Below are 25,903 nucleotides of genomic sequence, written 5' to 3'. Positions count from 1 at the left end.
GATCCATTGCAATGGGATGACAAGTGTGAAGAAGTGTTTCAAGAGGTGAAAGAGGTGTTAGGGGGGTTGTCAGCCATGCAGGCTCCTGATTGGGAGAAAGTTTTTTATGTAAATCCATCAGTAGGGGATGATGCCATTGGAGCCATGCTATTGCAAAAGGGGAAGGGCAGCCATTATATGAGGCCAGTGTATTGTGCAAGCCGAGTGAAGTTGGTAGCGGAGAGAAAGTTATCGGAAGTAGAGCTAGTGATGGCTAGTGTAATATTTGCTTGTCGACGATTTCGTCATTACTTGCTACCACGGCCTTTTGTTTTCTTGACGAGTTATGCCTTTTTGCCACAGTTAATTAATGGTATTAACATGTCAAATGTGGTGAAGAAATGGGTAATTGAGCTACAAGAGTTTGAGTTCTCTTTTCTAGTGGAAGATAGTACAAGGGCTACCCTAGCTGATTTGTTGACCTACAAGGAGAATCCCCTTATTGTTAAGGAAGAGGTGGTGAGAAAGGTAGTTGAAGAAGTGCCACAGATCAGCAATGCACATGTGTTGTTCTTTGATGGTTCATACAGAAAGAGCCATGATGCAGCTTCAGGGGGTATAGCACTTTATGATCCAGAGGGGAAGCTAGTATGCAAGAGAGGGTTCAAATTGGATGCGCATAGTAACAATGAGGCTGAATATGCTACATTGGAAGCCGGATTACACATTTGTTTGAAGCATGGGGTTCGAAGGCTGAGCATAAAAGGTGATGCCTTGTTAGTGGTGAAGCAAGTGTTGGGTGTGTGGAAGAGCAAGAACACCTCATTGAAGGAAATGTGCTTCAGAATTAAAGGCCTGTTAAAAAAGTTTGAAGCATGGAGTATCAGACACATTGAACGTGCTCTAAATGGAGAGGCACATGAAGCAGCTCAAGGCATGATTGGGGAGCTATTTGTGTTGAGGACCACTTTACCTCTTTATCATGGCCGGGAAAGTTTGGCTCAAGAAGAGGAGTTTTTGCTAACAGGAATCATTCCAAAGGAGATTCAGAAGTCTAAGAAGTATGGCTTTGTGCGTAGAGCATACAGGTACAAATTGATTGGTGATGTCTTATACATGAAAGGGGCTGATCTCGTGTTGAGACGTGTACCTTGGCGGGAGGAGCTTTACAGAGTGTTGGAAGAGAATCACGAAGGCGCATGTGGTGGCCATTTTGCTCTAAAGATCACCTTGCATAAGATTTTGCAAGAGGGGTATGTATGGCCTAGTTTGCACAAGGATGTTCACCATTGGTGTAGGTCTTGCAATAGGTGTCAAGCATTTGGGAAGAGAGTGTTGAAGCCAGAGCTACGAAAAACCATTATGGCGTTTGATGTGTTTGAAAAGTGGGGAATTGATGCAATAGGCCCGTTACCTATCACAAGCAGGGGCAAAAGCTATATTTTGACGGCAGTGGACTATCTCTCTAGATGGGCAGAGGCTATAGCAGTAAAACAGATCACTGCAAAGGATGTGGCAAAATTTGTGTATGATGAAATATGTTGCAAGTTTGGGGTGCCACTGGAGTTACTTTCAGATAAGGGGCCTGGCTTTAGAGCTAAACTGCTAGATTTTTTATGTGCAAAGATGAAGATTAGGCACCAGCATACCACTCCTTATTACCCGCAGTGTAATGGCTTGAATGAAAGATTCAATGGTGAGTTGGTACAGATTCTTTCGAAAGTGACAGAGCACCAAGGAAAGAATTGGGATTTGGAATTGCCTAGTGCATTATGGGCTTACCGTACTTCGGTGAAGACAGGTACAGGGTTTACTCCATTTCATTTGGTGTATGGAAGGAAGCACTATTGCCTGTGGAGGTAGAGTTGCCTGCGGTCAAGATGTTAGAGAAGTTTCTTGGGCGGCCTAGTGATGTATTCAAAGAGAGGCTCTTGCAGTTACAAGAGGTCCAGTTGGATAGGATGAGCGCATTGGAGCATTATGGGCAGATGCAGGATAAGGCTTTGACAAAGATAAATGAAAAGGTCAAAAGTAAGGGTATCAAGCAACATGACTTGGTTTTGCGCTACAACAGTAAGCTGGACAACACCTTCCAAAAGAAGTTTCAAATTAAGTGGGAAGGCCCTTTCAAGGTAGTAGAGTGTTTTCCAAATGGCACATATCAGCTGGCTAACCTGGATGGTGTTCTACATAAGTCAAGGGTAAATGGATTGCGTCTTAAATTGTATCATGCTAGATTGATGATGGTGGAACAAGATGAGTTGTCGGTGGAGCAAGAAATGTTGGTGAAGGATGAGGAGACTTGTGATGCGGCGAGTCTCATATCTCTCTTTGCTGCTGCTGATCATGAATGATCTAGCAGGCTAGGGGATGGGCAAATTATGTCAGGAGTTTTTTGGAGCAAGGGATTGCGCATATGTACATACCCATGCATGGTGCATCAAATAAAGTATTGCCCATTTTCCAGAGCCAGGTGGTTACGTGGGGCCCACATGTGTACAGGTAGGACACCATGTACATAGTGCATCGATTTTCATCGTTACTGTTACCATTGTGTTTTTCTACAATAAGGAGGAGTTGGTAGCGCGTAAAACTTCTCGAGGAAGCTATCCGCGGGCCGACGACGTGAGGTCAGCAGGTGCGTCAGATGGCATCTAGTGGCGTCAGGAGGGCGAACGGGGTCAATATTTGCACGTGGATGAGTACGGACACAACGTGGGTGTTTCCTTGTGATAATTATGCAGAAAGGTCATCATGAGGACCACTTTTGGGGGCCACTTCACGTGGTGGCGAGATGCATTATTGGAAAAAAGCTGAGTGCCAGGTGTGCGAATGATGCAAAAAGGTGACAACTATGCACTGCGAGGTCAGTTTTTGGCCTGTTCGGGGTCCGTTTGAGGTCATCTAAAAGGCCAAGGGTGCCCAACTAATAAAGCTAAGTGTGGGAACTGAAAAAACTGAGAGAAGACCAGAAAAAACGTGGAGAAGAGAGGAGGAACAGCCGCAGCTGTGTTTTTGCTCATTTTGGAGCCTGTTTTGGCCGTAAACTGCTCATCCGAGGTCGGATTTGAGCACTTTGACATTGTAGACTGGGGTTTTGGGCCGTTCCGGACGCGATGGCGCTGTCCATTTTGCCAAATTCCTCACTCTTTTCCTGCTGTTTTTCTGTGTAAGTTTCTCTTATGAGCGAAGTTTCTGCTCCAGTTTGTGATTGTATCTGGCTTATTTTACCCATATTGTGTGAGCTGTTTGCCCCATTGGTGTTGGCCCAAGCTCATTTGTATCTAAACATTAGAAATTCTCCTCTTTTGAGCTGAGTTTTTTGGGTGTGTGTGTGTGTGTGTGTGTGTCTGTGTGGAGTGGGCAAGTGGATAGTCTCTCTCCTCTCACTCCAGAGGTGTGTTCCCTGTCTCGGCCAGGTGTGTTGTGTAAGCCGAGTGGTGCCCCATAGTGTGTGTGTGTATCTTCCCAAGAGTGTGTGTCGGGTCGTTATAGAGGCGCTGTGTGTGTTTTCATCCCGCTCACAACGGCAAAGCACAAGCACGGCTTGTGACAATTATCGTAAGCGCCAAAATTTGATTGGTTTAAATATTGAATCAAGCAAGGCTTGAGAACCAACCGCCTTGCTCCGCAGCACGGGTTTACAAGTGGTTCCCTTTTGATGCAAAAGTATAGCCAATCTACCATGTTTTGTAATCTCAAGGAGATTAGCACATCCTACTGCTTGACTTGATGCAGGAGGCATGTTGTTCGGCATGGCCGACTCCTTGTCAATATTTCTAGCCGTTGCCAAAGGATGCTTGTCACACACTCTTAGCTCATTTCAATTGAAATTCCTCGACAAGGTTGATTCTTTTTGTCATGCTCTCTGCCTGTCAACAACCACCTCAGTTGCTATCAGAAAGGCTTCAAGTTAGGAATCTTGCATTGAGACTCCCACGTTTTGCATATGCTATGAGCATACAAACTTGGAAGGAATTTGGTAATCTTCTTGCAGGTTCTTTCATTACATGCCAGATAGATGTATATGATACAAGAGACGTATATATATATATACACGCGACGACTCTCTCTCGTGTAGCAGACTAGGCTATGAGCCGTTATGGAACGAGTTCTTCTCCATCAAAATTTTAGGATGACTGGTTACAACGGGATAACCAGGTGAGCCTGATTTTAAATTTGTTTGTTTTTCATGTTTTCATTGGAAAACGTTGTCTGTTATGTAAAGCAAAGTGCTTTCACAAATTCACATGAAGCAAGGCTTCTCACACGTGCCACGATACTACCCATTCACTTGGCATCAAGGGCATTGGCACGCCAGTTTGGGAAAATGTTACCATTACAATTTGCTCCCATTTTATGTGTGGCAACAACATGTTATGATGCGTCGCTCCCAAGGCAGACTCTACAAGGCTTTTATGGTTTCGGCTCTCTTGCTTGAGGCTGTTATAGTAGCCAAGGGCTCACAATTCTGCATGCACGGCATTCTAACCGGGTGGCATGAATTCCACCAATTCATGGATTACGCTTCTGCTATCACACTCGCAACTCGGTCAAGGACAGATTAAGTGATGGATTCTTTAAAGTGTTTTTTTTTTGTTGCTGTTAAAACAACAACACTAAAAGGAACCAAAAATTTGGACTTGATTCCCAGGCAAAGTGTCAATGCCAAGTCATCCTCATACAATCACGACCCCTACAAGGTAGGAGGGTCGGAATGAGTTTTATGTTTTTCTATTACCTCTCTCGATGAGAGAGTCATACCAGAATATTGCAGTAGGAAATTTCGGAGGTCATTTGGAGGGCCATAAGAAGAGAGAGAAAAATAGAGCGCGTCCAATGAGCATGAGGGCTACGTTATGTAGGAAAGTACGTGGAAAGACTCAAAAAATAGGAAAATAGCCTAAAAACTTGGATTGTGGCATCGTAATTTCCTTGCTCTTACCGAGATGTTAGGTGCTTGGCAGTGGTCCCACTTCTGATATTCTCTTATGGTCATTAACGTACTAAAGGGTGACCATTAAGCCCGCACAAGATATTGGAATTCTAAAACACTTTCCCTCCATTAGAATGCTTTCAAAGTGAATCTCCCTCCACTAAAGCTTTTCTCTGAGAGCTATGGCTTCCACGTCTTCTCGCCCAAGAAGCTTTAGGTGTTTACTGTCTCTCACACCAACAACCAACAGCTGCACTTTGCCTAGAAGGCCAAGTAGTAGCATATCCTCAATTACAATATCAACTTCAATAAGTGCAGAGAACCAATGGGTTGGACAAAGGATAAACAAAGGTTCATGGGTCCTCATGCAACCAAGAAGACCCAAGAGGTCTAGTGGTATCAATGCTTACCGCTCAGCATGGAAGGCCAGAGTGTTGGATTTCAAAGTTGAAATCGGCAAAAGATTTGTAAAGGAAGTTCTTGTTCAGCATGTGTTTACCCATCCAGACGTGATAGCAAACGGTGGAAATGTATCAGATATACATCAACCACGTTGCAATTGTAAGTACTCTTGACATCTGAACTTCGTTTGATTTGTCATTTTACTTATTGATACTCTCATTATAACTTTTCTTACATATGTTGCAACGTTTATCCCTCTTCTTATGAGCAATGTATCCATTCTTCATAGCTCAACTACATTAGATTTGTCATTTTTACTTATTGATACTCTTAGTTTAACTCTTCCTATATATATTGCAGATGTTTATCCCTCTTCTTATGAGCAATGGGAGCCTGTGGAGTGCATAATAGGCCTCTTCCTTGTTGTTCTTGCCCACATTGGTTCTCTACAGTATTTAGGGAGGAGCAGCAAAAGCCTGGCTGATGAAGGAATATTTTTTCATGACCACTTCTACCAACTCAGCTCAGGGAATAAGAATGGCATGTTGGTGAAACTACCTCTACCAACCGATTGGAACACTGTGGACTGGCCAGTTCCCGAGGAAACAATGGTGGAGGCAATGCGAAGTAAGCTCTAGAAGGATATACAGAGGTCTCTACGTAGCTCTATTCCCACCAAACTAGTTAAAATTGCAAACTTTTGTCCTGCTGCACTCTTCATAGAGTTGTTTCATAGCTACAATATCCGTGTTACAAAAGCTATGTTCATGTGCAAGTCATTTTAGCAGTCATCCTGTGACAAACTTCTTGATAGAGGATGGTATGTAAAGGAAGAGATTGGCTTACGGTGCGAGGTCGCGCTTGATACTCTAGTTGTCAAGTACATGATTGCAAGCCAATCACTGTTACTCTCCTTTTGGTATATGCGATCACAAATGCTCAATGGTAAGTACATTCCTATGGACCAGGTTTCTGCAGGTTTGGAAGATAATCCTGTTGTGGATGTGGAAGTGATTGATAAAGAGCATGGCCTAATGCTGGTGGCTACAATAAGGGAGCTATGCAGTCTTCTGCAGTTGCAGCATGACATAATTGAAGAGTCAATGGACAGGGACCTATCAGATTTTTCCTTTTTCCTAGCTGGCCATAAGGTGATGCGGCGAAGGGAAAAAGATATGTTGTGCAAAGAGTTGGATGGTTGGGTTGAAATAGTGTCAATGTAATAGAGATTCTTGTGAACCCAAGTGTATATAAATGACTTTCAATACATGAAGTTTTTTGAGCTCATTTGTCAATTGTGCCCTGTGAATATAAGTGTGCTTGAAATACATTTCTTTAGCATGTCAAATCTCTCTCTCTCTCTCTCTCTCTCTCTCTCTCTCTCTCTCTTAATGTTAGACAAGACAAAGACATGATAGAAGAGTCATCTTAATTCATTAGAAAGTACAAACTCGTCCGTGAACAATGGACTGAGATACAATTTCTGTAAGTATGGAATCAGAATGTCTTCAAGGTAAAAATAAAAGGAATGCCCCTCGAAAGAAGGTGGTGAGATAGTTGTTCCCGGTGTATTTAGTTCTCCCTTTTCAGGAGCATCATCAATCAGTAGTGTATTAGTTGCATCAAAGGGTACACCGATTTGGCTAAATGGTTTGTACAAAAGAGGTAAATGTGGTTTTTTAGGGTGGTAGTGACCCTCGACGGTAACACATTTTCTTTGATCATACAAAAAGGCAAAATCTGACGTGTGAGCGCCGCATACACCGCAAACTATTGTAACTAGTGGCGACAAGTTTCGCCTTTGCATTGAAGACCATATGGCAACTCTGAAGCGCGGAAGAAGAAACTGAATAAATTCCTTGGTTCCTGGATGAACCACGACTCGACAAGTTTCCATCCGAAACGTTTGCAAATCCTCAAAGGGTTCTGTGTCACTGAGAGGCACGCGCATCAGCAGCAATCCATTGAGGTCCAAGATAATCAACCTCTGTAGAAGTTGACAAGTACATATAAGTAGTTAGAAGCTGAACATATTTTGACATACTTGAATAGACATTACCGGAACAACCGTATCTACAGGTAGCAAGGGTCCATACTGGGTCTCTGTAGTGTTGTTGTCGTTGTTGCTCTCCTCTGCTTTAGCTTCATCATTCACATCTTCATCAAGGGTCTCCCCCATGGCTCTTTCTGCCTCATTGAAGGTTTCCTCCAAGGTCTTTTCCTTTGCCTCGGTTGATCGGCTTGCATCATCCATCCTTGCCTCATCCATATCAGTTTGCTCATCCCGAGGCCTGCTTTCCTCATCCATATCCTTTTGCTCATCCATTGGCCTTCTTTCCTCATCTTGGGTTTCATCCATAGGATCTTTTGGCTCCTCCACTGGCTGCCTTGCCTCATCCATCCTTGCCTCATCCATATCAGTTTGCTCATCCCTAGGCCTGCTTTCCTCATCCATATCCTTTTGCTCATCCATTGGCCTGCTTTCCTCATCTTGGGTTTCATCGATATCCTTTTGCTCATCCGTTCGACTTCTTTCCTCATCTTGGGTTTCATCCATAGGCTCTTTTGGCTCCTCCACTGGCTGACTTGGCTCTTTCATTGTCTCCTCCATAAGCCCCTCTAGTTGTACACTAGCACCTTCCATATGCTCATTTGACCTTTCCTCATCCTCGGCTCTTTCATCTTTAGCTGATATGACCCCCTCGGCCCGTTGTGATTCCACTGTATCGGATGCAGGGGTTTGTCGTGGTGGCACGTCATGTATTGTCATATCAATTGTGCGGTCGTCCAAGCCGCTATCTTCAGGTTCTCTGGAGATCGACATAGTAAGCAGGTGTTGTATTAAACTTACCCGGTATCTTTGCAAATAATCATATGTGTAGTTTCTTAAAGCACTCTGCAAAATTGAAAGACCACATGGTGAGAATTCTTGTATAAACTAAACCAAAACTGACTGAATGCATTGCCAAATGGTTACCTTAGTAATGAAAGGTTTTAATGCAAAGTAGCTTTGCAGGACATATTCTGCATGGAGAAGACATCTCTAGCCACAAGAATTTCCATCGATTTGATTTGGGACAGGTACATCTTTGATTGGGGCCTTGTATAGTTCATACCTTCCACATAGCTTTCCATAGGCAAGCAACAACCTCTTTATACAACTGCACAAAGTAGTATCAAGATGTTAGCTTGAGGCTTCAATTTTACATGGATATCTATAAGAAACACTTTCTGATACATAACACTTACAACCTAATTTCAGGGTGGGTTCCTTTTATTGAATTGAACACCCACACTGCTGGTTGGTCAACATCAAGGCATATGAGACTCCAGTGATGGTTGTTCTCATATGGAAAGATGATGACAGTTACTTCCAGCATAGCACAGTGGAGAAACCAACTCTCAAAGGTCCCAGATGGACTGTTCTTCTGTCTAATAATCACTGACATTTGTGGATCAAGAAGAAACACCTCCGTGTGGGTGTGCGGTGGGAGTTGACTTTTGATCAAGCTGCAGAGAGTATACCTGAGTTAGTAAACCTATTATCTGAGTTTTCAAAGTTAGCAAGATAGTAACACTTAAGACAAGCATAGATAATTGTGTCTGACATCTGAGCATCTGGATTCAGCAATAAATTAATGTCCACTTTTTCCAGAGCTAGCTTTCTAGCTCCATCTACAAATGGTATCTCTGCAAGCAAACCATCCTTCATTGAAAGTAGAGTTTCTTGATTGCTTGCCTCTATGGACAAGGTCACATTTCATTCTGTTTTCCTCTGGGACTCCACTGCTACTTTTGCTTTCTCCTTAAGCTCTGCTTCCCTCATGTCCTCTGTTTGGCGAGAAACAGTCTCTGCCCTTGCCCTTGTATTCACATCATGTGTGACATCTATAACTGTGAGTTGTGGCAATAGCTCAGGGGGTATAACAAAATTTCCCTCATTTTCTTATCCCTGCAGACATTGGGGACCAGTAGTTTGTCATACCTCCACCTTATTCTTTTTAGTGTCTCACTATCTTTGTCCATTACAGTAACCCTGTGGGCATGGGCTGCTACAATGGTGATGTCACTGAAGTATTCTAGTAGGAAGTCCTCTACTGCTTCTTGTAGAGCCATCAAAGCCACCACCTTCCACCTTTTAGTGCCCCAGGTAGCTTCTTCACATATGGACCTCACCATCTTCTAAAAGGGCAGCTTTGGTATGCACAAATCTACACATTTCTATGCCTTTCTGATTTCTCTGAAAAGTCCCATGCATCTTTGTAACTTCTTCACCCTTGGACCTTTCAAAATTTTATTTGGTTTCCAGGTCTCTTCTTTGGGGTTGCAGATCTGCTACTTGCCTTAGCTGCTAATCCTCATCCCTTGCCTACCTTCCTTACAATTGCTTTTGTTCTAGCCATTTCACTGTATAAAAATAGAGGAGTCTCTCTCTCTCTCTCTCTCTCTCTCTCTCTCTCTCTCTCTCTCTCTCTCTCTCTCTCTCTCTCTCTCTCTCTCCCTCCTTTCTATAGCTTAGCATATTTGAAGAGAGACAGTGTGAGACTCCCATTACTAACGGCGCGCGTGGAGCATGTTTTGACCCCAAAAAACACCTCCGCGTGCCGTTAGTATAAGGGTACAGAAAGACTCTCTCTCTCTCTCTCTCTTTCTCCCGCCTTCCCTAGTCTCTACACTTTCTTCCTCACTCTATAACACACACACATACACAGACAAACACACACACACACTCGTGGATGCACAGTACTAAAGGCGTGCAAAGAGACATGCAAACCGGATGTGCCTCTCTACGCGCGCCTTTAGTATAGAGAGAGAGAGAGAGAGAGAGAGAGAGAGAGAGAGGAGTGTCTGTGTGTGTGTGTTGTATTTGTGTGTGTGTGTGTGTGTGTGTGCGTGTGCATGTGTGTGTGTGTATGTATGTTATATTTGTGTCTCTGTGTGTTTGTGTGTATGTTATATTTGTGTGTGTGCATATGTGTGTGTGTGTATGTGTGTGTGTGTGTGTTGTATTTGTGTGTGTTTGTGAGTGTATGTGTGTGTTGTTTGTTAAGACAGAGCTAGATATGGAATATACTCTGACAGAAACAGAGAGAGAGATAGAGGGAAAGGTAGAGGGACATTTCAGAAGCAGAGGGAGAGAGAGAAAGAGAGAGGGAGAGGGCCAAACCTTCTAAGGACACAGAACTGCGTTATGTCGAAGATGGGTCGGCTTCCTGTTGGAGACGCAGACGACGGCTCTCTCTCTCTCACTCTCTTTGACGCGGTGTGGTTTTTCTCTCTCATGACCTTTATATGTGACGTACAAAAGTATACGGGCTCAATAATGAACGCACGTGTGACAACATGCAATTATATTCTATTTTATAGTAACATGTGGGGCGCCGCCATGTGTATCCGTTATAAGTGTGATTTTGAGAGAGAGAAAGAGAGAGAACCATAGAAAGAGAGTCAGAGAGAGAGAGAGAGAGCCTCATTACTGCCAGAGAGTGATAGATAGATAGATAGATAGATAGTTCTATTATCGTCCTGGGAGGTCAAATATGACCTATGGGACCAAATGAACATGTCACGTGGTGTGAATGGAGTTCATAAGTGACTCTCGATGCTCAAAAATGGTTGAAATGAGCGTCGCAATAGAGAGTCCACATCGTGGTTGGGAGAGGAAGGTATGTAGGGAGAGCTCATGGCTGAATATATGGGGAAAAGAGGACCTAATGTGGTCAAAAGCTGAGCACTCAAGTAGTGTGTGGTACTCACTCTCTCGCACTTGACGAGGGCATAAGGTGCAAAGTCGATGACACTCCTCGCCAGTTCCCCAACGTCCTGTCTCGCAGCGTAGAGAATGGGAGCTAAGACGAATGGAGGCAATGGTGCGGATCGCACTCAACGGGATGGGCTCAAGGATATAGGAATGGGTTCGGTTACCTCGTTCCAAGAAGAAGAGAGATTTGTAGTTTGGGGCAACATGTGTGGTGTAATGGCTGAAGCGAGAACCTCCGGATTTCTCCCAAGCCATGATACATTGGCGTTGTAAGAAGGCCTCATTAACTTGGGAGTCGATCGACGCATCCTTGACCAAGTGACATGCATCTTATCTTCCAAACCATTTCTTGATATCAAGCATCCACCCCGAACTTAGTATTTTGCTCTTGCATGTCTTTTGAACCTTTTGACTTGCTTCATATGCGATTCTACGAAGTCGATGCAAAGGGCTACGTTGTGTCTTACGCATGTACTCCACAACCCTTTCCATGCCCAAGACCTCAATGGGAAGCGATCCGGACTCAAGAAGTAAGAGCATGTAGGGTGTTTGTGTCTTGACTTGGAGAAAGTTGGTGAGAAAACGCTTTTGGACATTCTAAAACTCTTTCCAAGTAGACTTCCCGATGCTTCCACCCCACACCTCCACTCCATAAAGAAGCACCGGTGTCACCAATGTGTCAAAGAGGTACTTTTTGAGAGCCCAACACTTGATCTCTCCTGCATTGCACATGTTCTCAAATGCATAATAAGCCCTCTTCCGGCTTCCAAGCGACGCATTGCACAATCCTTCCATTTATGATTGGATGGAACCTCAAGGCCATGGTACTTGAAGTGATCTACCACTTCAAGTTTCTCATTGTTGTATACAATGCATGGATTTTCATCATTGAGGGTCTTTACAAGCATGACCTTGGTTTTGGATCCATTCACGATCAGCCCGCTATGTAGGCAAAAGCGTTCCAAGACACTCATAAGCTTTTGTGCATCTTCTAAGGTATGTGCCAAGAGCACTACATCATCGGCATAAAGCAAAAGCATGATCACCGCATTTCCAATCTTAACCTCTTCTATGCCTTCTTGCTGCATAAAATCAAGAACCATGTATTCCAATTCATCAATGAGTAGCCCAAAGAGGGTTGGGGAAAGTGGGCATCCTTGTTTGACACCAATAGTGCTTGCAAAAAATTCTGAAATTCCATCTCCCATACGTAATCGACATATCACTTTTTGGTAGATGCGAAACACTGCATGCATAAATTCTCTCGGCACTTGAAGGCTTTGCATACGTCTCCAAAGATTTCCTCGCGGTACCATGTCAAAAGCTTTCTTGAAATCCACAAAGCAACAATACAACTTTTTTCCTTTCAATCGAGACGCTTCCATAAGAACTCGAAGAGTGATCGACAAGGTGATCAATAGTGCTATGATGCTTTCGGAAACCTGCTTGGCCAAGCGCACGTTTGCCATTCTTTTCAGCCCATTCATTTATCTTCATCTCCATGATACATCCAAATAACTTTGCCATCAAAGAACCAACCATTATAGTGCGATAGTTATTCACATTGTTTACATCTCCTCCTTTGTGCAAAGGTTTGATCCAATTTGCACTCCAATCATGAGGCATGCCATACTGAAGTGCAAGGTTAAACATATCGCATATCCAATATCGTGTTTTCTTGCTTGTCCATTTAATCATTTCAGCCTTGACACCTTGAAGGTCACCTGCCTTGCGAGTAGCAAGTTTCTCAAGCTCGTGGCATACATCTTCAATGGTAAAGAAGGGAGACATAAATGGAAGGGAGCTACAACCCTCCATCTTATCAACATTGGGTTGCTCATAGAGGTTCTTACAATGCATATACATATCCTCAAGAGTCAAGTCACCAAAGCTCTCAACGCGCTTGCCTTTTAGATTTTGCCAAAACTTACCACATGCATGTGCTTTCTCTTGTGCTAAAAGAAGTTGTTTTTCGACTTCCCACCTTCTCCTCTTCTTTTGAACAAGTGCTTTGTATGTGTGTGAACATTCCAAGTAAACTTCCTTGTCTTTGATTGCATCCAATCTTAGCAAGTGTTATCTTAGCAAGTGTTTTCGGGCTTGACTACATTCCATGTCAAACCATTTCTTCTTGGTGCTACCCTTCTTAGACCTTTTGCAAGACATGTGTTTCGCCGAAAAGCATTCCTTCGCACAAGAGAAAATTACTTCTTTGAAAACTTTCCACTTGCATTCTAATGTTGGGCTCCCTTGATGCTCTATCATGCTTAACATTTGGTCCACCATATTAGCATATATAAGTGCTCGTTTGAAGTCTAGACGTAGGTACAAATGATTCACATCATGATTGGAGGCTACATGCTCAGGCCGTTTACCACACTTGAGGTCAATACATAACATCCTATGATCTGATTCCGGATTCCATTCACCAAGTGTAAAGCTTTGTATGCATTCTAGAGTGGCTTCTGAGAACAACATATAGTCAATCACGCTAGCACCATTGTGCTTTCTACATGTAAAGTCATTGGTGCCTTGCCATAGAGATACACCATTTGCAATGAGCATTCCGGTACTATTGCACATATGTAGAAGTGACTTTCCATAGTGATCCACTTCTTTTGCATCATTAGAACTTCGATTATACATGTATGAGTCATCCACTCTTCTTCATACATGCGGCATGTCGACTTGTTGTGTGTCGTGTTGTAACATATTTGTGCGAGCATTCATGTCTCCAGAAACAATGACTTCACCTTGATCCTTGTAATGAGCAATGTCTTCCTCTAGTTCAACAAAGGGCTGATCTCTATCCATATTCAAGCGAGCATAAAAGTTGGAGTCATAGTGAGGAATGTAGCAGCCGGCCACAAACATGACTTGACCATTTGGTGGGCTGATTTTCAGCCATAAGTAGCGTTTATACTTATCTTCTTTGACAATGGAAACATCTTTCAAACCATTTTTGGTCATACATGCTACGCCTCCTTGGCCTCTTCGTTGCTTTGCATTTTTGGCCCACATCAAAGAATGTACATCGTATTTGTCAAATCCAAGAATTCGTTGCGCATCATGCTCCCATGTTTCTTTGGAGAGAGAGAGAGAGAGAGAGAGAGAGAGAGAGAGAGAGAGAGAGAGAGAGAGGAGAGAGAGAGAGAGAGAGTCTATGTGTATTTTTTAATGTTCTTTGGAGAGGGAGAGGGAGAGGGAGAGAGAGAGAGAGAGAGAGAGAGAGAGAGAGAGAGAGAGAGAGAGAGAGAGAGTGTCTATGTGTGTCTTTGTTTGTGCTTTGGAGAGAGAGAGAGAGAGAGAGAGAGAGAGAGAGTGAGACTTGTCATGTTTCCTGATGAATAGGATTAAGGTCCAATAGGCAGAAGAGGCTGAAACCAGACCCATAGCTTGTGCCAAGATTTCAGCCTTTGCAGGCTCAGTTGCTTAATGTTTCTACCAAAAGAACTGTTGACTTTTGTCAGGACATATCTGAAGAAGAGTCAATTGGTGAAGATCAATCAGAGAGGTCACCAGGCCAAAAGGATCCCTCACCCTACAAGGGTCCCTCACCCTCTACAGTACTTGTCAAGAAAAATACAAGAAAGAGGAATATAGACTTCTCAGATGATGTAGATGTGCCAGAAAGCAGTCCCTGTGCAACTAAAGGTAAAGCCAAAGAGAATGTGTCTTCTCTGGAAGACCCATCTGCAACTGATGAGAGGCTGTTCGATTTTGCAACATCTTGTGGTGTTGGGGACAAATTTGATCTAGTTCATTCTATGTTTAACCCAAAGTTGACATTGAAGACTTGTTAGCTCAGCACAGTGAATTCTTGCAGTCCTACAGAGATAAATTTGAAGTGATGGTGCAGCTAGGGAGTGTTGTTCTACCCACTATGACTGTTGTGCATTTAAATGACTGTGGTGGAAAGGGACAGGGACTGAAGAAGTATAGGGAATTACCACCTGCTTGCCGACATTCAGCCTGTCCTTTGCACCAAAAAGAGTGCAAACGTATTCAGGAATCCTTTGGCCTTATGATTTACCTGAACAGCCTGTTTGGATTCCTCATACAGAATCCTCATGAGGTGTTAGAGGAGCAGGATGCAGCACCAGATGAAGAATGCGAGGAGACAACACATATACAAGAAGTCGAGGAGGTTGAAGATACAGTCGACCTTGAGGTTGAGTGAATTGAAGTACAAAGAAGTAAGATGCTCTTTGTGAAAACCATAGAAATCAAACTACCTTTGGATGTCAGTAACTTCACTGAGAAGCATGCTCAGATGATGCTGCCTAATGTGCCTGACTTCAGGATTGGAGACATGACCTATATATTTTTACGTGATGTGCAAAGCATCTTTTATTTAAGGGAGGACTTCTCCCTCGCTATCATTTCCAGAGTCCAAGAGGAGAGGAGTGGATTTGTTTCAGAGGATAGTAGTGATGATGAGGCAATGGAAACATCCATCAATCCAATGGAATGCCTCCGAAGATGCTTTGAGAAAGCTGAAAAATACAAGGAGACACTACCTGATGAAGCCACCTTCCAAGCAATAAGACAAAGCCTAAGACCATCAACAAGTAACAAAGAAGTGGAGGATTGGTTTAACCATTCAGGTCAGGGGTCAACTACATCTGTAGACCTGTGGCAGGACAACCTCTTTCTGTAGGATGCGAGCTTCATGGTAACTCTGTGTGTGTGTGTGTGTGTGTGCGTCACTTACTCTGACATGATATGTGCAGTCTTGGATTGCTGACAAGGATGACTTCCTTCGGCGGCGGACTCAAGAGTATCGTGGAAGGGATGCGGCCCTAGCGTAGTACCTTTTAAAGCTTTGCGAGTTGCCGATAGTATTTCTCACATTCCATATGTCACAAGAGGGTTCAATAGAACTTACACATTCAACACTGACACTATCACGCTGCTGTGGGTGACCTGTGCTGCCCAAAAGTGCAGATAAAGTCATTCTTGTGGACAAAGTGTTTGCTAGAGATTGTTTTGGTTACTGCCTGGGCTATACAGGTGGTCGGGCAGCGTATTACTACACTTACACAGCAATGGCACTAGCTCTTGGTAGACAAAACCCAGATGAACTTTTAGAGTATGGCAAACATCTCATGATTCGTTACAAGGGTGATGTTCCAAAAAACAAAATTGAACCTTCAAAATCTTGATACACTTCAAGTATCAATTGTATAAGATCATGTATTACATAAATTTTGTACAATGTCATCCACTCAGAGTATCTTTCTCCACTTGTGGTTCACACTACACCATTGTCTCTCTCCACCTTCGTTGACTTTCACGAGCACCGGAGTTGTTGTATGCCATTGATCTTTTAACTTTTTGTTGTTGTGAATGTCTGATGGCTTGTGCTGTTGGTGAAGAGGCCAAGACTTCTTTGCCTGCATTCGATGAATGATTTACGATAGAACCATTCAAAGTTTTCTCTCAAACTGTTAGCCTTGATTCGAGAGCCACCATGTCGTGTGTGCCTGAAATAAGCATTTCTCGCCATGTATGAGACTTTTCCATCCCTTGGGTATTCCATATTTTCGGGTTACCATACTTTTGTATAAAATATGGTAATGATTGAAGATGATGTGCTGGATATGAAAAACAGATTAGTTAGAATGTTTTACACTCACATAGTTGCACATAAAAGAGAATCAAATACACGATAATACCATGTAGTGAGTAATCTGGGTGTCTGTCCATGGTGTCTTGAATGATTTTTTGAAAAGGTTGAGATTCTCCTTGAACTTGTTCATATCACCTTGTGACCAGTCATCTTTGTCGCACATCAAAAATAGGATGTCTATTGATCGCCAAACCTCAGTCTTTGCGTTACGAGTAGTTGGTTCTTGGTCTTTGACTGCAATATGTAGCTTTTTCCAGCTCTGATACTCTACCTTGCTAACATAATTAAGATGTGTTATATATTTTTCCATGTTTTGTTAGTCTTCGGATCTCTTGTACCTTGGGGTTTAGATAAAAACCTCCGTGCCTTCACCCCACCGATGGATGGTTTGCATGGGACATCCTTCTCAGCACTTGATCTCTTTTCATCCCGCTGGATTTTCACATTGCCACCATGAAGCCCCATATCCGACAGTAGAAATTCTAAGCACTGCAGGGCTACTTGTCGCTCTGCTGAGTTCTTAATCTTCCAAGCAAACCCGATATATAAGTAGACCTATTTCTCCACAATTCTACAAAGGGAATGAATTGTACAGATGTGGACATTCACAAGTGGTATTTTCAAAACCGGTTGAAAAGCAGGATCCTCAATGTGACGTGTTGGAGCTTTTCTCCACCACTTTGGGTCCATGACCTTTGCAGGCTCCATGCAGAACAAACACGGCGACTTTGCCATTGCACCCATTCCACAATTATACATGCACTTTAATGTTTTGAGGTCACCTGCAAGATGCCAATGAACTTGAAAGTCTCCCCTTCCATCTAGATGTAGTACCTCTCCCTGGTTTAGTTGTTAATCACCTCCGGAATATTAGTTCGATGGAACACCCAATATAGAATCTCATGATCTTCTTTCTTTACCTGCAACACAAAATAAATGAGACTTAAGTAGATGTGAACATTTGAGCTTACCTGAGAATCTCGCTTACCTCAAACGCACCAAGCCACCATATGTTAGATTCTAATTGAACACTAAAATACAAAGAATCATCACTGGGACACTTTGAGAGGGCTCTATTCATTAAAGTAATAGTAACACGCTCTAGCTTTTTCTCTTTAACAAGCTCACACTCATCCAGTTTTAACACAAAATGTAATACCCCTCGTGACTCTTCAAATGTGATGTTGTAAGACTCCACCATTCTCTTCTGTAACATCTGTAGGTCCATAAAAATATTATTGAACTCATCATATGCCATGTTTGCTCCATGGCCACTATAAGTTGCTTTAATATGAAAGGGCTGTCCAAGATAGTCTCCCTGTGCCTCGTTAAGCTGAAGCCTCTCTTTCCAAACACTTGAGGCTGATGGTAAAAGTTTGGATTTTATACCCTTCTTAACAAAGATGGATGAGACAGATTTTTGTATAGCCGAATATCCTCTTTTGCTTACACCAAGTGAACCAAGTGTGCCTTGTATCTCTTTTGCACGCACTGAGTTCTCTGAAATAAAGCGGTCCACTACATTTCGTTGTAGGACCTTAAACTTCTTGTCATGTACTATATCTGCTGCCAGGCTTCTACTTATAAGTGGCTTCAATCTCTTTCCTATATTGGCTTTGGGGTCAATGTTTTCCTTGTCAGGATAGATTGAATCTCTACATGAAGACAATGCATAAGTAAATAACAGAAAATTTTCTTCACTAACACTATTTAGGCACATGAAAAACAATGCATAGCAAGAAAAAGAAAAAGATTACTTAACTAAGACAATGTAGCCAACCAAGAAGCATCACCTTAATGCTCGGATTCTTTTCTTGAGACCTCCGGATGCAACCTGCAATGTTTCAAGATTGCGTAATTTCTTCTTTCGGATACGACCACCCAAGATGGTGTCCTTCATTTGACAACTTCGTACCTTTCCTTTCAGTTCTTGTACCTCTGTTTTGTGTTGCAAAATGGTAACCTGATCTGTAGAATGTAAATGTGAAATGCGAACAATCTCACATTGTTGAGCTTGGAGAATGCCCTTATAAGTTTCAGCTTCTCTTGTAAGAGATTTAGAATAACCCAGAAGTCCCTTTTCTCTATCACCAGCAAAGGTCAATAAGCTTGTAGGATTGACAAACGGTGGAGACGCATTAGTCATTGGATTCTTAGGGTAGAGAGAGCCTCTCATCCAGATATCTATGTGTTTAGCTCCCTGAGCTCTGAGCGTGTCTATGGAAGCGGGAGGTATATGTGTGTTTGTTTTACTACGCTTAATCAATGGTTGGTACTCATTGTCCAAATCAATGTGAAGGTGATATTTGGCTCGTTTTTGGGTAGCATTTGTGCCATTTGAGGAGTGCTCCATTAGCCAAATGTGCAGGTTTAATGGAAAGTGAATAGCGGCTGCGCGTTCGTCCCTCCATGTTAGCCTCATTCCCTCCATATTGACGAGGTTCATTCAATGCAACTGAAAAGAAGATTATCCCTCAATCACTACGAACGAATGTTCAGAAGAGTAAGGAATCTACTTAAAGTACACTTTTTGAACTTTTACTATGAAAGACCTAGCTCTATTATTTGCCATTTTTTCTAGAGAGAGAGTGCAAAAAATACATTTTCTTAGAAGGCCCTCCAAATGACCTCCGAAATTCCCTAATGTGGACTGCTTATACGATAAGCTGCAAGTCAGGCATAAGATGCGACAGGGCACACAGCTTGGGTACACACTCTACAACCTTAAGGAAAGTTCCTCAGCCCAACATGTTCTTCTTCTTCTCTCTCTCTCTCTCTCTCTCTCTCTCTCTCTCTCTCTTTAAGAGAATAATATACCAAGCTTTTGGTACATATTCTGCTCGTGAGTCAGCTTGAGCCAAGGTGCTCTAACTCACAGCTAGCACATGCTTAAGATGATACTCAAATTATTCTTCATTGGTTCGTTGATTGAACACTATTTTGCACAAGGGCTATGAGCGAAACAGGCTAAGCGCCGATGTCCGGACAAGGGTAAGACCCAACTACTGGCATTCTTTGGGTGATTGTTTCCAAGATATACCCACGGACGTACACATCGACGTTAATGGACAAGGAAGAGTCTTGTCATTACGGATGTTTAGGGTGTCATTTTTGCACTACTTGTTTTCAGCGCGACACTCAAGTTGAGTTTTTGATCATCTTCAACTCATAGCAGCTGATCTCTACAAGAAAGTCTAGATATAGCAATCAGTTGCGACAGCATGGCTGTCCATAAGAGCTCGGCAGTTCACTTGTGTGGATATCCTGCTCTCTCTATAGCACTACAGAGTGTCTATGGACATACTGATTTGGGGTAAGACCCGGCGGGTGATTGCTACATCACCCCATAGGCATTAAGGATCACAATTTGATCTGCATTGAGGATCACCGTTGATCTCTCCTAGTTATACTTTCAAGGAAAGAATTCCGCAATCTACCACGCGGTAGCAGACGAAAACACTTTTCAAGTTGATTCCAATCAACCTGTACACGGTTGACTATGTTGGTTACCGTTATCTGCTAGTTGAGCAGTTTCTACAAAGAGTCTTATCAAGGGGTTTGACTACGTAGATTCTAATCCAAGAGCTTGGATTGCAAAGGCAACACCCAGGCTTCCCAGTGCAATGTTGTTTGTTTTTTCAGGTAGGGGACGTGCTCCTCTCCCTTTGAATACACCTGTTTCTTTGTGTGTGTGAGTGCAAGAGAGAAAGAGTGAGTCTTCTTTGATTGCACTTCTTTCCAAACCCTAGTCTTCATGGCATCTATGGTTTAACTCCTTCATATAGTTTTTGTTGAGTTCTCTCACAAACTCTCACAGCCATAAGCCCGGTGCTTTCCTGGCAAGATCGCAAATTTCTCGACATATTTTTGGTGAACCCGACGCGAAACTGCTAGGGTGAGAGTTTGTGGGTAACCATGGGTGATCATGTTGAGCAACAGGGTATGCATTTTGACCCAGTAACAATGCAAATGTTTCAAGCATTTGCAATGTTCATGCAACAACAACATGCTACTGAAAGAAGGGAGATTTCAGCAACGAAGTCCATACAAGCGGTCGTCAACAGAATGGATCAGTTCAATGGCAAAGATGTAATCAAGTACTTACGCAAGTATGTGAAGGAGATGGAGCTGCATCGCGTGTCAGAAGGTGAGATGATTCAAAGCTTTGAGCTAGTTGTTGCTCCAAAAATTAAGGAGCATGTTAGGGCAATTAAAGATGGGCATGGGAGAAATTGGGAAGAACTCAAAGTAGCTTTAAAGGAGGAATATTTCATGGAGGACTTGGAGAGAGTGACCAAAAGGACATTCTTAGAATGGGTAGTCAAGCCAAAGCAAGGACTATCAATAACAGAGCTACTTAGGGAATTTGAGCGGCGCTATGCACAACTCACTAGGACAAAAAGGGCCACACTAGATGCAGAGAAGACAGATCTTTTCTTACAAGTTGCAGGTAAAGAGTTTCAAGAAAATTTGGAGCTTCTTCTTGAAGATAAAGATGCTGAGCAAGGACTAAAGACCGACTGGAATGAGGTTGAAGGTGCTGTCTCACTGCTTGCCAAACGACAAAGAAGAAGGGACAAGATGGTAGTAAACACTACAAGTCCTTCCACCTCAACTTCTGACAAAATGGTAAAGCCTACTTTTATCGCTCCTAAGTTTGATGAGTCCATGCTAAATGAGCTTGTGAAGGGAATGCGTGACTTGAAGGTGAAGTTTGCAAAGCTTGAAGAAAAAGGCCAACCATCAGGGCCACTTCCTAGGCAAAGACAACAGCCCAAAGAAGGGTTTGTTAATAGATGTATTTGGTGTGATAGTACAAACCACGTAAGAAGGGATTGTGATGATTTTAGTGATGCTTTGTCAAAAGATGTTGTCTTTTTAAGGATGGTAAAATACACTTAAGAGAGACAGGTCTATCCTTGAGAACTAACTTTGGGAAGGGGGGAATGCAAACCTTAGTTGAAGATATGGCAACCAAGCATGCCACCTCTTCAGTTGAGGCAGCTACTTATGGAGTAAAAATTGAACATTTTTGTGATGAAGAGGTGAGTGACCATCATGCTCAAATTTGGCCAAATGTCATGCAATTAGCTAAAAAGGGAAAGCTTACAAAAGAGATTCTACATAAAGCAGGTGATTGCATACGTGTAGAAACAGGATGCAATGATCCAGTGGACTCATTGTCAGTGCATGCCTACATTACAAAATGCCAACAAAATGAGGCAATTGTAGAAGAGAAGCGCAGACGTGAGAATGCTGATGAAGGACCATCAAAAAGAGTTTCTAGAAGTGGGGGAAGAAGCGACTCAATGCCTTCTCAAACACCCTCAAACACCCTCAACACAAGGAGCATCTCCACCTGAAGTACTCATGGAGGAGTCTACAACAGGAAAGAAGAAAGAGCCAACGAAACGTAAGACAAAAGGCCCAACTTATAAACTACAATCTGATATTGAGGTTGCTACAGATTTAAAGAAAGTCTTGGAGGAAAGGATCTTGAATAGCAAGATTGAATTTACTCTGGGAGAAGTTCTTGGCATTGCAAAGCGTGAATTCCATGAGGAGATCATTGGCATCATCAAGAGAAAGAGGCAAACCCTTGCTGAGTTTCTCGTCCACAGGTTGAAGGGGAAACCTCAAAGACACAAGGGATGCAACTGCAAAATAAGGAGAATGATGGAGCTGTGGTAGGATGCTACCAATCTAGTGGGAGAGTGAAGCAAGTGTTTTCTCAAATGATGATGAAGAAGTTGAAGATATTCCTAGGAGTTACTATTCACGAAGTCATTGGCAAGGGCTACTACAGAAACTTTGGTCGAGGTAGGTGATCTTGAAGAGCCATTTGTTGCCTTGATTGACCATGGTTCAGAAATAAACATAATGTCAAAGAGTCTCTACAACAAGTGCAAATGGCCGATGGACACAGATCATGGCTGGATGGTAAAAGTGGCAAACAATTCATCCGGTGAATTGTATGCAGCATGTCCAGGTGTGAAGGTAACAATAGGTGATGTAAAGATTGACCAAAACTTCTTTGTACAGGATACATCTTCATATCATCTCATCCTTGGACAACCCTACATTGTGGGAGTTCGAATGGAAACAAAGGTAATGGACGATGGTTCAGCATATGCTAGAATACGTAGCAAAGATGGTAAACGAGCTGTCCAATTTCTCACAGTCTGTGTAAACCATGAAAGAAATCGTGACAACCTCAGAGAACATCCTCTACCAAAAGTAAGCAAAGAGTTTCATGATCATAGAGAAATGATGGGTTTTGCCAAGTACCATTGTAAAGCGGGATTGCAGTGGTACAGAAAGAAAAAGGGTCTCGCCTGATCCAAAAATAGGTGAAACTTTCTCAATGAGCTCCTTGGTAACAAGGAATGGATCAGTATGTTTACAAAACTTGAAGATTTGAAGAGATATGAGAGGCAATATGTGCATAATGTACAAATAGGCATGAAAAAGAGTGGGTTGCTAAAGCCTACTGAAAATGTTTTGGGTTTGTGTGAACAAGTTTCTTTTGTAGATACTATGGGTGAGCTTGATGCTATAATGAGGTCTAGTTTGCATCTTGAAAATGAATTTGGAAGTTTGCTCTATGGAAATGTATCAAGTAATAGAAGCTTTTAAAGAAAGCCAAACAGTTGGCCCAGAAGTCCAGTTGAAACTAAATACAAGAGTGTAGCAAAGAAGGTGGAACCAATAGCTTCACCCTTACCACCCAAAAACAGGGAAAAGATTGAACATGCTTCTTTACAACCAAGTTTGCGGAATCCTAAAAAGATCGGGCATACCTTCACAAAGGAGTCTTTTCAAGAGTTGCAGATTGGTTGCGAGGAGTTTCTAACACAGGAGGAGACAAAGTGCTTCAAAGAAATGCTTTCAAAGCGTGGTAAGGCTTTTGCATTTGAGCCACATGAGATAGGATGTGTTGATCCTTATATTGTAGCTCCTATGGTAATTTTCACAATACCTCATGTGCCTTGGAATCTGCGGCCTATTCCGATTCCAAAGGCTCATTTGCCAAAGTTAGTAGAGCTACTGAATGAGAAAATCAAAATGGGAATCTTGGAGCCTTCTTGTGCTCCATACTCAAACAGGTGGTTCACAGTTCCAAAGAAGAATGGTTCTCTACGCTTCATCCAAGATATGCAACTAGTGAACAAGGTGACAATTAGAAATGTAGGTACAGGTCCAATTGTGGATGAATTTGCAGAGGCGTTTGCAGGGAGGGCAATCTACTCAATGGGGGATCTCTACTCAGGGTATGATCAATTTCAGCTTGCAATCGAAAGCAGAGACTTGACAACCATAAGGACACCTTTGGGTTTGGGAAGGATGTGTACCTTGCCACAGGGAGCAACCAACTCGGTTGCACATATGATGAATGGGATGAATAAGGTCTTACGTGACTTTATTCCTCAAATCACAATGCCTTTCATTGATGATTTGCCTATCAAAGGATGTGAAAAAAGTGACAAAGATGAAGCTTTGGATCTCAAGGGATGTGGCAAGTTTGTGGAAAATCACATAAATGATTGTGATAAAATTTTGTCTAGGTTGAAGAAGTGAATCTTACATTGTCAGGGAAAAAGTCTATGTTTGGTGTCAAAGAAGTGCTCATTGTGGGGCACATGTGCGGGCCATATGGTAGGAAACCTTGTCCATCAAAGGTAGATGCCATCCAAAGAATGAAAGAAACATGCACTAGCATCACTGAGGTTAGAAGGTTTCTGGGAGCATGTGTCTTCTATGCTATTTGGATTCCACATTATGCACATGTAGCTGATCCTCTTTATCAGCTGCTTAGAAAGAATCAAAAGTTTAAATGGACAGAAGCACATGTAAAATCCATGAAAAAGCTAAAGGAGTTACTCCAGTCAGCAACGACTTTGAGAAAGGTAGACTATGAGTGTCAAAGGCCAGTGATTGTGACAGTAGATACCAGTCCTACAGGGAATGGATGGGCAATAGGGAAAGATGACAAAGAAGGACACAGGTATGTGTAAGATTTGGAGCAAAGGTACTAAGTGCTTGCCAAAGAAACTATCCACATATAAAGAGAGAGTTATGGGGTATGGTTACAGCCTTGAAAAGTGGGAAAGAGTACCTAATTGGTGCATGTGTGGTTGTAGAAACAGATTGTCTACCACTTCTTGGGATGGTTACAAGCTGCTCAACACCAGACATTGCTATGTTACGGTGGATTGCCTACATTAAGTCCTTAAATCCCGAGTTTAAGCACATTGCAGGTAAAGACAATAGAGTGGCACATATGCTATCAAGGGCAAGGTATGAAGACGAGTCACAAAATGATTGATGAGGGAGATGATGTAGGCACAAAATTCTATTCTATCTCTCATGTCAAAGGTAACAATGTCTGCATGACTAATTCACTTGAATTGTTCTTGAAAGATCTTTATGAAGGTGATTGGCTTTCTATTGGAAGGTACTTGAGTACTCTAACAAAACAGGATGATTGGTCTGAACAAGAATTCAAGAGGATACGCAGAAAGCATATGGGTACTTTTTAAGGGATGGTTACTTGTGGAAGCATCCTAAACAAAGGGTGCTACACCACAACGGGTTATATGTAAAAAAGAGACTCAAGTAAATCTCATGCAAGAGTTTCATGAGAGTCTATTGGCTGGACACAGGGGTGTGTGGGCAACCTTCTCCAAGTTGAAAAAAAAATACTGGTGGAAGGGTATGTATAAAGATGTATCTCAGTTTGTAGAGTCATGTGTAACTTGTCAAATGTATTCAAATGTTCGACATCGTGATGGATTGCACCCTACGTATCCACTAGCCATGCACTATAAATGGGTTGTGGATCTAGTCACGATGCCTTTAGGACTCTGGCAGATGAGATACTTGGTTCTTGCACGAGAGGACCTAACTAACCAGGTTGAAGGAAGAGCGTTAAGAGCTAAGACCACAGAAGCTGTGTGCAAACTCCTTCTTGATGAGGTGATTTGCCGTTATGGTTGTGTGGGAAAAATCACTACAGATCGAGGTGAACTGGATGCCAAAGAAGCAAGGGAGTTCGTTTCTAGATTAGGGATCAAGCTTTCTCTTACTACAGCTTACAACCCTAAAGGCAATGGAAAGAGTGAAAGAGGGCATCCTCCTATCATCAAAGCTTTGGCCAAGGCTTGCGAAGGAAGAGTTGGTGAGTGGCCAAAAT

Source organism: Adiantum capillus-veneris, chromosome 3 (assembly GCF_014529385.1).
Source record: "Adiantum capillus-veneris isolate H3 chromosome 3, ASM1452938v2, whole genome shotgun sequence".
NCBI lineage: Eukaryota > Viridiplantae > Streptophyta > Polypodiopsida > Polypodiales > Pteridaceae > Adiantum > Adiantum capillus-veneris.
Note: the sequence above shows the minus strand (reverse complement) of the source record.